The sequence below is a fragment of the Mixophyes fleayi genome, chromosome 9, assembly GCF_038048845.1.
Source record: "Mixophyes fleayi isolate aMixFle1 chromosome 9, aMixFle1.hap1, whole genome shotgun sequence".
Taxonomy (NCBI): domain Eukaryota; kingdom Metazoa; phylum Chordata; class Amphibia; order Anura; family Limnodynastidae; genus Mixophyes; species Mixophyes fleayi.
In genome coordinates, this window is record NC_134410.1 from 40,889,434 (window position 1) to 40,903,442 (window position 14,009).

Below are 14,009 nucleotides of genomic sequence, written 5' to 3' on the forward strand. Positions count from 1 at the left end.
CTTGACTTGCAGAAATATATATCCTTATGAATGTTCCAGGTCTTGATTCACCCTTTCTGTTTGCCCTTTTGATAGTGGGTGATATGTAGTAGAAAATGTAATTTCAAAAGTTTTACAGAGAGATCTTCAGAATTTGGACACAAATTGCACTACTCAATCAGAGACAATCTCTTGTGGGCAACCATGTAATCTGAATATTTCTTTGACAAAAGGTCAGCTCAATTAGGAGCAAAAGGAAGCCCCTTCTACAAACAAAGTGGGTTGCTTTCAGAAATCTATCAACCTCCACCCAGATGGTATTGCTTCCTTTGTTGGAAGGTAGAATAGTGACAAAATTCATCAAAATGTTTGTCCAAGGCCTGTCTGGAACTGGTAGAGGATGTAAAGGACATGGGATATTTTTGACATGGAATTTTATGTTGAGTGCAAGTGGAACAGACTGCAACAAACTCTTTGGCATTTCGAGGAAGAGTAGGCCACCAATATTTTCTGGAAATTAGTCCCTGTGTCTTTTTAACTCCTGATTTGCCTGCAAAATGAGATGCATGAGCCCATCGAAACAGACTGGGAAGTCTAGGGGTAACAAATATTTTCCCTTAGGGAGGGTGGTTCGCTGGAGAAATATGAGTCACGGCATTGATGCAGTTCTTATCAAACATAAATGACCCTCAGAGGACACTTCCTGATCTGAGGAATCGAAAGAGAGAGATAGGGCATCACCCTTCAATTTCTTGGAACCTAGACAAAAAGTGAGGATTATATTAAAGCAGGAAAAGAACAGGGACCATCCTGCTTAAAAGGGAATAAGACATTGAGTTATTTGTAAGTACAGAATATTTTTATGTTCTATATATATGGTCACATGGAAGGAGGCACCCTCCAGAAGATGGCTCCACCCTTCAAGTGCAAATTTAACTACCAAGCGTTCCCTGTGTGCATTGGTATAATTATCTTCTGCTGTTTGCAGCTTTCGAGAAAAAATTCCAATTGGATGGTGTTTCCCGGAAAGTGCACAATGGGTCAGAACTGCCTCTACTTCAATTGCTGAGGCGTCTACCTCCAAGAAGAAAGGACAAGATATATCTGGTGATGAAAAATGGGTACAGATGTGAAGGCTTGCTTGAGTGTGCAAAAGGCTTCAATGGCCTCGAGTGACCATAGCTTAGGGTAAGCATTGTTCGGAGTCAAAGCGTCAATAGGTGCTACTACCAAGTAATAAACTTTAATGAACTGACTATAGTAGTTGGCGAACCGTTAAAAGCATAGTATGGCCTTAACACCTGTGGGTAGTGGCCATTTTTGGATAGCCTTCACCTTCTCAGGATTCATCTGAAGACCAGACCTGGAAACAATATACCCTAGAAAGGGTAGTTGTTGTTGCTTATATATACACTTTTGTAATGTACAATAGAGATCACAAGCGCAAAGTCGGGTCAATACTTCTGCCACATGTTTCCTGTGAGTCTTAGCATCGTGGGAGAAGATCAAGATGTCATAGAGATATGCTATGTCAAACTGGTATAAAATATAACAGAAGATTTTGTTTAAAAATTTTTGAAAGACCACTGGAGCATTGCATAACCCTAATGGCATCACAAGATATTCACAATGCTTGTCCCTGGTATTGAATGCGGTGTTCCATACATCTCCTTTTTAAATGCAAATAAGATTGTATGCATATCGAAGGTCTAACTTATAAAAAATGGAGGCACCTTTAATGCGGTTCATTAACTGTGAAATAATGGGTAGTGGATATCTATTCTTGACTGTGATGGCATTCGATCATCTGTAATCAATGCAGGGATGCAAACCTCCATCCTTTTTCATGACAAAAAAAACCCAGTGGATTTGCATGTGAAACCTCTCTCCAGATTGTTTTGGATGTAATCAGACATGGATTTAGTTTCTGGTAAGGACAGAGGGTACTCACGACCCAAATGTTTCTGCCCAGCTAAATGGTCAAATACACAGTCTCAATCCCGATAGGGAGGTCATTTCTATGCTTTGTGTTTGCAGAACACATCAGAGAAAAATGTTTAGTGAGGTGGTATACAAAGTTCCATGGATGTAGAAGACACTGGCACATGAAATGGAGGTTAAACCCTCTGTAAACTCTGTGAATGACAGTGAGGTCCCCAGGCTAATACTTGTGCTGAATGTCATTCTAAATGGGAGAATGCAGTCACAGCCAGGGAAGACCTAGGGCTATGGGATTGATAGCCACAGGAATAACATAGAAAGAGATACTCTCTTTGTGCATAGCTCCCACTTGCAAGGTTAGTGGGACAGTGTGCTGATGATTTGTGCCTTGTGCAATCTTACTGCCATCTATAGCTGTGAAGGAGAGTGCAATTTTCAGAGAGTGAGTGGAAAGAATCAGTTTAGGTACTAGGGAGGCTGAAAATAAATTACCAGCTGCTCCTGAGTCCAGAACGACACACAATGTGACTGACTCCATGGTATAATACAAAGTTATCAGACTGGAAAAATGGCAATGGGATCAGTAACGGGAGAGTTTACAGATGTACCTAACATGCCCTCTCTGGTACCAGTTGGACTCTGGAGTTTCCTGAATGATTGGGACATGATCTAAGTAGTTGGCTCTGCAAAATATAGATAAAAGGTTTTTTTATCTTTTTTCTCGTTCTTCTGGGGAAAGGAAGATCACCCCAATTGCAAAGGTTCTGCAGTGAACGCAACTGGAGTCTGCAAGCAGGATACCAACTTGACTAGAGCTGTAAGAGGATTCTCTTAAATGTGCTCCCTAAAGTGGATATTGACTCTATTGCAGAGCATAATAAGGCCTTCCAGGGAAAACGAGAGCACTCGAGAAGCCAGTTTGTCTGGCTTTTTTAGTGCACTGGCCCTCTGTGTCAGAATCTTGATGCAGGGAGGTTTGAGCTTTGCTGCTTGTGGGTATGCAAATTGCGACTCTCTGCACTGCCTCCCGTCGTAACTAGCTGTATCAACATCAAGAAGAGTCTGGTCAATGTAGACAGGCCTGGAACACAAACAGACTTCAGAGTGCCAAATTTGTAAATGGGAACACTGTCAGAATAATCTGGGTCAGCAACAATCAGCAGGATAAACAGTATCAAACAACAGGAGGAAATAAAGTTCAGGAATAATCCGGGTCAGAATTCACAGAAATCAACCACAAGATGTGCAGTAACACTGGTATAAAGGTTTGAAGCCTAATATTCTGGCACAGTGCCGTAGCTAGACATTTTAATGCTCTGGGTGAGACAGGGTACCGGAGCCCCCCATCTAAGTTGGAGTAACATTTTCCAAGTGGGTGTGGCCAACCTAATGTGGGGGTGTGGTTGTGCCTTTACTGAAAAAATTCTGTTACACATATTTGCAAATACATTAAAAGCCAAATGCATGAATATATATATATATATAAATATATATATTATATCTATATATATCTATATAGATATATAGCACTGGGTTAAATACCAGTGGCACCACATGTCAAACACAGTGGTTAACTAGTATTTGCACATGTGGTCTGTGGGTTCCATAGAGGGCCGTGCATTTGCCCCAGTCCATGCATTTACCCCAGAACGCACATGCGTTCCACTGCTTCTGATGCTGGGAATGAATTGTTGCCTGTTGGGGAAGCTGCCAAGATTAAAGCTGTGGTTCGCCTGGGCACAGAGGCAGGTATCAGGCAGCTGTGCCCCCTTGAGCTTGCACCTTAGGCGACGGCACCTCCCGCACCTGCCTAATTACAGTGGAGAAAAACAGAACTTGTCATCCTTTCAGCAGACAGGAAGGGTCAAGTTGCCTCTTCACAGACCATTGCTAACTTGATTATAAAGGTTATTGATCTTCATAAAAGATCCAGAAATTAAAGCCCATGTGACCATGGCAGTCAGTGGCTTTGTGAGCAGCATTTGCAAATGTTTCTCCCATGACAATTTGTAAGGCAGCGCTAGCTGGAATTCTAAGAACACTTTTATCATGCATTACATGGTGGATGTGGAAGCTCCAGTGGACTCTACTTTTGAGAAATAAAGCTTAGAATCAGTGTAATTAAACATTTTATTTTCGGCTTACCCACTTTTTAACGGTCACCTCGTTATATGCCCTAAATATGCTGCCATGATGAATACCAGGAAAATGGAAACTTGTGAGCAGAATAGTGACTGTATATTTTCTTTTCCTGGCACAAATACATTAAAGTACAAACCAAATTATTGATATTAGAAGACAGGTGGAAAATCAAAGGACATTGTCTCATGAGAGAACTTAATCATAAAGGTACTGACAGAAGCCAACACAGGATATTTTATAGGGGAGAATACATGGTTTTTATAGGGGTGGAAATTAACTTTCCCTTTCACCAAAACAATCTGAATCATATTTTATGTATATAATCTGCTAAATTCTACATTTACTATCAGTAGCAAGAATTAGAGACAAATCCTCTATAAGGAAGTCAGTGCAACTTCATATTTTGCTCAGTAAATCCTGTCTGGAGGGGAGATCCCTGACACATACAGCCCCCTCCACTACCCTATGTTTCCTATCACTGATCTGTAACAAACATCTGCAAAGTCACAACCTTACCCTGTGGGATATACAGGGGACACTTTGGTAAGTTGTATCTGGGAGGTTACAATTCATTCCCGGCATCAGAAGCAGTGGAAAGCATGTGCGTTCCACCGAAAGCAGGAAGTTCGGCATTTGGAACGCAAACTTGCGTTCCAAATGCTGAACTTCTGCTTTCGGTGGAACTCAAATTCGTTCCACTGCACTGCTTCTGATGCCGGGAATGAATTGTTGCTTGTAGGGGAAGCTGGCGAGATTAGAGCTGTCGTTCACTTGGGCACAGAGGCAGATATCGGGCGGCTGCGCCCCCTTGGGCTTGCGCCCTGGGTGACGGCACCGCCCGCACCTGCCTAGTTACGGCTCTGCTCTGGCACAGACCTATGCACGGAGCAGGTTTAAATAGCTGAGCTAATGAAATAGGACGGGTCTCGGGTCAGCACATATGACCACAAGTTAGAGGGCCATTTGCCTCCTGTTGTACAGAGGAAGATTGTGGCACAGGATTCTGCACCTGGAGTGGAGGGAAGAGCAGAGCATGTCAGATAGTGGGTTTAAAATATAACAGCTGGACTCTGATGTTTGACACCATGAGGATTATTCGCTAACAGAGGCAGGTAGCTTTTATCTTTCTTTGGTCAGTAAGCAAATGTCTGATTGGTTGCTAGAGTTTAGATCAGATTTGCACCCTTCAGTTATGTTAGTAAATTAATTTTCATGTGTTAAAAACCATATCTGAATAACTGTTCCTTATTCTTTGCCACATAACTGCAAAAGACTTGTACTATCATCTGTAGATACAAATAATTTTACGTAACTCTTATGCCATCTGAACTGATGTCATACCCTATCTTCATGGTAGAGATTCTGGCATTTATATAAAGAATGTGCACAAGATTTAGAAGTCAAGTGAAAGCCCAGTGTCAAACTACAGGTCAATTTTTTGTCATTATAAAATATATCAACTTTTAATCTATAAAAAACCTACTTGTTTTTCATTATTTGAACAGAGCAGGCCATTTCCTGCAACACCAAAAAGGCAGACATGCAGATGTTAGGCATTGTCAGATGGCACTGACAAGAGATCAGATAGTTGGCAATAAAAATGTTGCATGGAATAGCTGTGTGACTAATCTATTTTTTATGAGTTAGAGAAGAGTATGAGCGCTAAGAAGCAACAAACAAAGATTCAAAGATATGTGGTCATTCAAGTGTTCACTGAGCATGAAAATGAGCCTTCAGCAAAAACTGTAGTACATACCGTGATGTGCAGTCAAAGAGAACAGTGTTGAAATAGATTACAAAATCGCTTTGTCTATATTGTTTGAAAAAAAACATCACAAGTGCAAGATATGCTAATCAGGATGCCCTGGAGACATGTGGATAATTAATTTAAAAAAATGCATACAAAACCATAACTATTCTTTATCAATCAATATTAATGAGGAACATTGTTGACACCAGCAAAGAGTGACACTTCTTGTTTGGTGTACATTAGCATAAGAAACTGACATCTCTATTTTTTTAGGCAATATAATATAGCTCATTTTTTTCAGTGTTTGGGAAATGTATTGGAGAAGTGCTAAAAGGGCTAAAAAGCCATGGGATATGTTTATTATGCAAATATTAAATTGCCTGTCATTTGCAATGGTGTTTTTTTAATTACTCTCAGCCTGTAATTAATGTAGGTGCTTCACATGTCCTTTGCATTCATTCCCAGCTGCTGAAGTGATGTTGTTTTCCAAATCCAACTAGTTATACCATGTGCACCCTATATTCATCCCATACAATTACTATGTACTGTTTCTCATCCAGGAGAAATAACGATAAATCGACCTAAGATAATTAAAGATGACCAGAGTTCGGTGATTGAGCAAAGTGACCACCTTCTTTCCTTTTACTCATCGGTTACCTGTAAAAAAGATACTTTAGTTGTGCGCAATTGCAAAGCTAATAGCCCTCTGGTCTTTGATGGAAAATCTGAGCAATAACCCTTCCCCTACACACACACATCTCAGAAATGCAACTCATTTGAAAAATGTTCCGTGCTTGTAACTTACCTCTTTACCTCAACGTATTTGAGTTGTAGTATACAGATAGGTTATAAGCGCAGGACATTTTTTTCCTTAACATGTATTTAACTTGGCTTATATTGTTCCAACTGTACACTCTTCTGTGTTTCTATTTGACATTATTGATTTTTTTAAGTACTGCGCTGCTTTTATTTGACTTAAGTGCACCTTTTCCTTTTCTCTGTAAAGTGTATTTCTTTGTTTCACTAGGAGACTTTAGTCACACTGTAAAGTCTTGCAGCTGAGACCACTATTGTTAGGTTTATATAAAAAAAACTCTTATTGCACGGATTTGAAGTGCAGGTTAATATTAGGACTCCCCCTAACAGAGATCAACTGTAGTTTTCTAATTTGATCAAACTAAAACCTATCTGTTAATTTGAGTTGAAGTACAATGGGAGGTTAGAAGCAAATTATGTTTTCCCTCTCTAATACTGACTGTAATGTCCTTAGAAATAGAACTTTTGGAGTACGGCGCACATTCGATCTTTCCACTGACCAAAATCAAAAGAGGTTCAGTTTTTCTTAAGGCCTGGGTTTTCTCCAAGTATATTCTCAGGCATATGATAACCAAAAAAATCTCTTCAGGATTAGGATAGAATATAAGGAGAACGGCATCTTGACATACATAGAAAGTGGAGACTACCACAGGTCTAAAAGACCCATAAGAGCAGTGTCATCTTTCACTAGAGTGAGTTACAAGTAGGTGGTAAATATTAAAGGGTCAGTCAGACCAATTCAATCATAAAATGAATATTTATTTAATACATATTTAAATATAATAGTGTAAAATAATAATTATATATGTATATAACTATACATACACATCTACACAGAGCCGGGGGAAAAAATGAAATAATAGATAAAGAGTGGGCAAAATAACACATTTTATTTTTATTATTAATAATTATTATAGTTTATATAGCGACAGTCATAATACACAGCACTGCACAGAGAATAAGTAGCTATTAACATCAGTTGCTATTTGAGCTTACATTATAACATTTAAACCACATACATACACACAAACTATAGGGTGTTTTAAGACTATTGGAAGAAACTTGAGAACCGAGAAGAAAACTCAATGTAAAGTGGGGAAAACATACAAAATCTATACAGATTGTACCTTTTGTGCAGCCCCCACTCTACATTCTTAAATAGAAATATCCTCAAAATATGACCAGTTGGTGATACATGAGAAGGAGTAGACCGAAGGTAAAATGTTGCTCTAAATAATTATAATTTGTCATTTGGATTTTGCTCCAATAAAAACATTGTTGTTTCTCTAGTTTCCAGGGACAGTCACAGGCTTTGAAAATACTCTTGTCTTTGCAGATATCCTTAATTTTCAAGCATGGCCAATTATATGATATAGTAAAAATCTAAACAAAACAGTGAAAAATGAAAGAAAAACAGCACATCTGTATCATAATAAGCAAAAAGAACAAAGGAAAAGTAAAGCTCTGTTTGAAAATAAATGACACAGTTCTCTTTACTATTTGTAGTTAACCTATTATTTATGATTGCTTACAATATTGGCAATAAGGAGGCAGATCTGGATCATTAACAGTTCCTCTCTTCAGTTTGCCCTCTGTGAGATGTGATCAGGCGGGCCCTTGCTGTGCTCACACTAGTGTTCCTCACTCCACTTCACACATGCAATGCAGTGCCGCTCCCTTCTTACTAAGAGGCCAGTGTCGGCACACTGAGCCATCACAGCTTCAGCACAGGACAGGTGCACGTCTGATGCGGTCCGTATTGCTGGTGCAGTGAATCACCCACAGTGCGGTATCCAGTCTTACAACAGGCAATCTATCCCTGGGTCTGTGGGGGTGGGGCCCTGAGAGAAGGGACCTGTGGCATGTGCCCAATTTGCCCTCTCCTCAATAACTGAGAAAATGATTAGTATGACTCAAATATTTGAAGAACCTGGATGTCAGAAACCCTCCTGGCTGATTAGCCTATAGAAAAGTTCATTTTTACTAAAGGATCCATTTACCATCTATGTTCAGTTACTTGTACTCATACTTGCCTACTGTCTCGGAATTTCGGGGAGGCCTCCTGGATTCCTGAAAGAGTAGAGATCCTCCTGGGGGAGAAGGAGGTGGAGCTTAATGACGCAATTTTGCGTCATTATGCCCCCAACTGCTATGAAATGCTGTGAATTTTGGCATTTCCTAGCAGAGTGCAGGGCTACGGTGATGCAATAACTTTAACACATCCCCTCCTACCCCCTGTCACATGATCTCTCCTCCGGGATCTCCCATTGGAGAAATGTGAAAAGTCGTCAAGTATGAGATATTGTCGATAAATCAGACACTCAAACTTTGATAGGGTAAAGGCTCAGGTCAAAGGCTACTTGGTGGAACTCTATCCATCACCTCAGACAAAGGATTTTTGCAGTCAAGAAATAAGGACTCACAAAAAATCTGAAAGGCTTGTCCTATTTTATAATATTTTTTTATAGCTTTGTAATCTTAATATTTACATAGTTCTCTAAAAGGTCCAGCAGCTGCAGTTTTCTCCTCTGAAAAACATACTGTGAGTATTAGTTTGATGAACTCCAGACACAGTACTGAACCCGTAAGTGTAACATGTAAGAAGGATGAACTGTTAGCTGTAGAACAAGGGACCTTAATGACCACTGTTGAAGTATTATCATAATATGTGCCTTGCTCTACATGATTTTTATAAGTATACTTGGATCACAGAGATCAAAGGGAAGATTTAGTTGAGATTAAAATCTCAAATTGTAGTGATTGCTTCAATAACAAAAGTGTCTTCCTCTGGTAACCTGGAATGGTAGATTGGCACCTTCTTGTTTAATTACAAATGACCTGCCTAATTTCTGAGTTCCAAAGTTAGTGGAATATTTATTCCATAACCAAGTCTTATGGGAAACTTACTAAAATGTGCTTTATTGAAACCATAGATTTACTAAGTGCCAAACTGCTGAAAAACTCTTGCTTTTTCATCTCACAACATTAGATATCACTGTCCTAATTTTTTTACATGCTAGGAATGCAAATCCTGAAATGTACTAAGCTGCAGTTTGACAAATTTCTGGAAAAGGTTTTGAAAATCCCATTAGAAAAAAGAGATGGTGGTGAGAGGCAATCATGTATAAACTATCTTGCCTGTTGCAATAAGAAAAAAAAAAGAAATTTAGAGGCAGTATAGAAATTTAGAAGAGTTGGTATGAAAAATGTAATGCAAATGTAAAACATGTAAGTGAATGGAATTTTATAGGCAGTAGGAGAAGTGGCGTTAGGGTATATCACTGCATTCATCCCACTTCAACCACTGACTATAATACATGAATGGCACCTCTGAATATTATGATAAATTAGGAGAAGCAAAAATGAATTGGGAGCAGTTAGTATTTTAGAACACTAATTGTGCCCCTTAGTTTATGGAATAAAAAATTGTTTTGCAACCATTATTAATTTTAATATTTTGTTTACCCACATAATGTTTTCTGTAGTGCAGTGTCCCTGACAAATTCTTACCTTAAATCTTCATTTTTGTCTCCCACCATCTTCATCTTGGTCCCACCAACTAAAATATAAAATCAAAAACTCCTTTTTGACTTTTCTCTGAAAAAGACTTCACAGTGGTGATGTGTCCCGCTATGCTATTATCAATATTCTCAGATTTGCTTAGATTGATAACAGCCGCCCTCCTTCTATGAGCCTGTGGATTTTTTTCAAAGCATATGCTATATCCTACTGATAGTTGAATGTGCCTCTATGGAACTTCTCCAAGGCAGTATTCAGCTAGGTATTTCTTACATTTTCAGTAATGGCTGCACACATTCCCAAAAAGGAGTGTATATGAAAGGCTCCTCTAGTTTTTAATGGTAGCAATATTGTTTTTTTATTTACAGATTTTATTTTGTTTTCCATTAATAGTCAGGTATAACTGAATTTATCCAAAAGTCAGTTACACAAAACAGTTTTCTATTCTTGGCTTTTATATTCAATGTTAAGCCACATATAATGCTTTTAGCTGTTAAATATTCCATTAAAGTGTCAGAGTGCAATCAATACATTTTTTATTTTGCATATTCAAGGCTACATTGAAACACAGAATCAACCTATTGTAACTATCAAATGCATTTAAGAGAAGTTCTATCTCAACCTGGATTTATGCCAATGTTTGTTTGTCTGCTAAGTTCCCAGTGTTCTTGGTGTTGTACCTATAATTTTTTAGGAATGAATAGTTGTTTTATAAAACACTAAAAAGATATGGGTGCCTATTAATATTAGAATGTCATATTTGTTTCTTATACTGTATTGAAAAAATGTGAGCTTCTTATATATCTATATTTTATTTTTTAGAAAAGGGTTATCTTCTCAGCTGGCAGGCCCTGGATAATATGCAGGAAAAAAATGAAATAAAAAGCTTTCACTTGTACCCCAAAGAAAAATATAACACTGATTCCTATGATGGCACAATGTTTAGTGGAACTGTGATTGTGTACATGGGTTGGGTACGGTTTCTCAAATGCAAAAAACCCAACACCCACTTGATCTACAAATAAAAAACGAAAGTTTTAATAATCAATGTAAATATTAATAGACTTACCTTTAAACCGACTGTGCAGATCACCGATGGAGCAGTATAAAGTAGCACTGATTTCGAATGAAGAGCTGTCCGGCACTAAAGTTTACTGTCATTGTGACTTTTATTAATCTAAATTTAAAAGCGGCAATGTAAGGCCCCTGCAGGTTACGTGTCTAAACCAGGGTTTCCCAAACCCAGTCCTCAGGGCTCCCTAACAGTGCAGGTTTTTCGGATGACATGTGACATAATTAGGACCACCTGTGGATCTGTTACAATGTGTCAGTCAGTAATGAATACACCTGTGCTGCAGCAAGGAGATATGGAAAACTTGCACTGTAAGGGAGCCCTGAGGACTGTGTTTGGGAAACCCTGGTTTAAACACTTAACCCGACATTGCCGACATTGTATCAGCCAATCAATAGACAGATAATATCATCCCAAAAATGATATTAAAAACATACAATTTTTCACACAGATATCCTTTCTAAACATATACTGAGCCTTCACTGTTCAATATGCTTCTTAGCTTTCCAAAAGGTGGAAGGAGCGATTTTAAAACGGCAACAACAGCATCAAATTTAATAGTCTGCTTTATCCGAAGAAACATATTTCATTAGTAAAAAATTCAAAAACTGGAGGGAACACCCTACGTGATAAAATTATCTATAATCACCATGATAACCCCACTGTGGAATCGAGTGCCAATCTAAACACAAAATCTGGTAGTTTAGAAAAACTATCAGCTGTCCGATTGCCGGACCGAAATCTGTCAATCACTATGGTAACCGTGCTGTGTCTAATCAAGTCTGAATCTAAAAGCATAAAAACACATTTGCTTAAGAGAGCATACAGAAGTAATATTCAAGTAAAATAATTGTCGCAAAGTAATAGATTCTATCCCAAAAAAATAAAGAGATTCATAACATATATATTGGGTAATACATCAATCTGACTAACACCCACATTAGACTGTAAGTATTGTATATTCCACTTCTTCATAAGAAGAAAAAATCATACTGCTGATAATTGAACATATACACCAAAAGATTCTTTAAATTAAGTTTTGGAGATTGAATCAATGTATCCTATCGCATCTGATAGAAACTAATTATATAGAGCTCATATACTCCTTCTAATCCTTACATGTGATTATATCAAATTGTAAAGAAATGGTCACCATTCCAACCTATATTAACATGATTTGTTATAGTGGTAACTTGCAAAAACCACTTAAGCTCAAACTCCATATTAAGTCCATCTGGAGCTAAAGTTTTTAGTTTATAATGCTAATTCTAATTTCCAAATCATTACATCTCCAATTTACTTTCACCGTTCTAATTCCACAAAACTTTTTTAATGGAATCGGTGTTGCATTTATGTTGATCTTTACAATGAGCTGATAGAGAATGGTTAATATTCCCCTTCTTAATATTTCTTAAATGTTCGGCTACACGAACTTTCAGGGGTCGACTGGTCTTATCTATATACTGCTTATAAAATGTATATTATATCAAGTAGATCACATTTTTTGAATGACAAGTGAGAAAGTCTTTGATTTTATAGTTAAAGCCAGTTTCTGTAGATGTATATCCCGTGATCTTAGACTGGCTACTTTGAATGGTCTAACATGGCAAACACATCTATGGAAACCTACAGTGTTCGAATTGTATTACCCAGATCGCACCTTGCGTACAGGAGTTATGGAGTATAGGGAATTAATGATCAGAATGTTATTGTGTGTGTAATATTAATAGACCAGTTTGTACAAGCTTTCGGCAGGAAGATTTGTATGCAGCTATTGGAGAGCTGACCCCCACCCTTGGAGGGCATCGTTTGAACTGACCTATGAACTGCACTATACTGGAGTGTCCAACAGACAGTCTTTTTGACCACAGACTTCAGGATTGAATGATTGTATGCTAGATTATTTTATAGAATTGTATCCTGCTACTTTTTGCTATTAAATCTGATTGTGCGTTGGAACCACACAAATCGCAGCAGACAATGTTTATTGGTAGGCGATGAAATAACTTTAATAAATGTATTCCCTCACTGATGATCTCTTGAAGTTTCATATTGACATTCTTATCTTTTAACATTTTTCGAATAGCAGCCAATTCTTGTTCATGTTCAGTGATGGTGTACAATGAAGATACATCAGCTGTAACAAAGAGCCAATTATCTTGTCATTCGATATCTCTGAGTTCATTCAAAATATCTCGAGTATCCTTCAGATAGGATCTGATACTTGTCACATATGGCTGTAATAATTGATCAATATACATTGACAAATTGGATGTCACTGAATTCACACCTGCTATGATAGGTCTACCGAATGGTGCAGTTACACTCTTATGAATTTTGGGGAGAACATATATAGATGGTATAGCAGGATTGTTAAAAAATCTATCATGTCATCCCCAATTGCTCCTTTCATCTTATGTTTTTTTAATGAAAGCAGACAAATCTTTGACTATTCTATTAGTAGAATCCTCTTTTGATTTCCGATAGGTCTGTCCATCTGTTAATTGTCGGTCAATTTCTGAAATTTTATTGGACTTATCCATGATCACAATGTCTCCACCCTTATCCACGGGCTTAATTACGACAACCCCCTTAGTTTTCAGGGCCTCCAATGCTTGTCTCTCTTGTTTTGTGAGGTTATTCCCCTTGTTCCTCATTGTTCCCCAAGATTCAACCTCATTAAGCACAAGTTTCCCGACGATATTGACATATTTATATTTAAATTGCTGCTTTCTACCCACTTAAAGATTTCTGATAACTTTGCTTTAAGGCAATTTTTTTTGCTAAAAT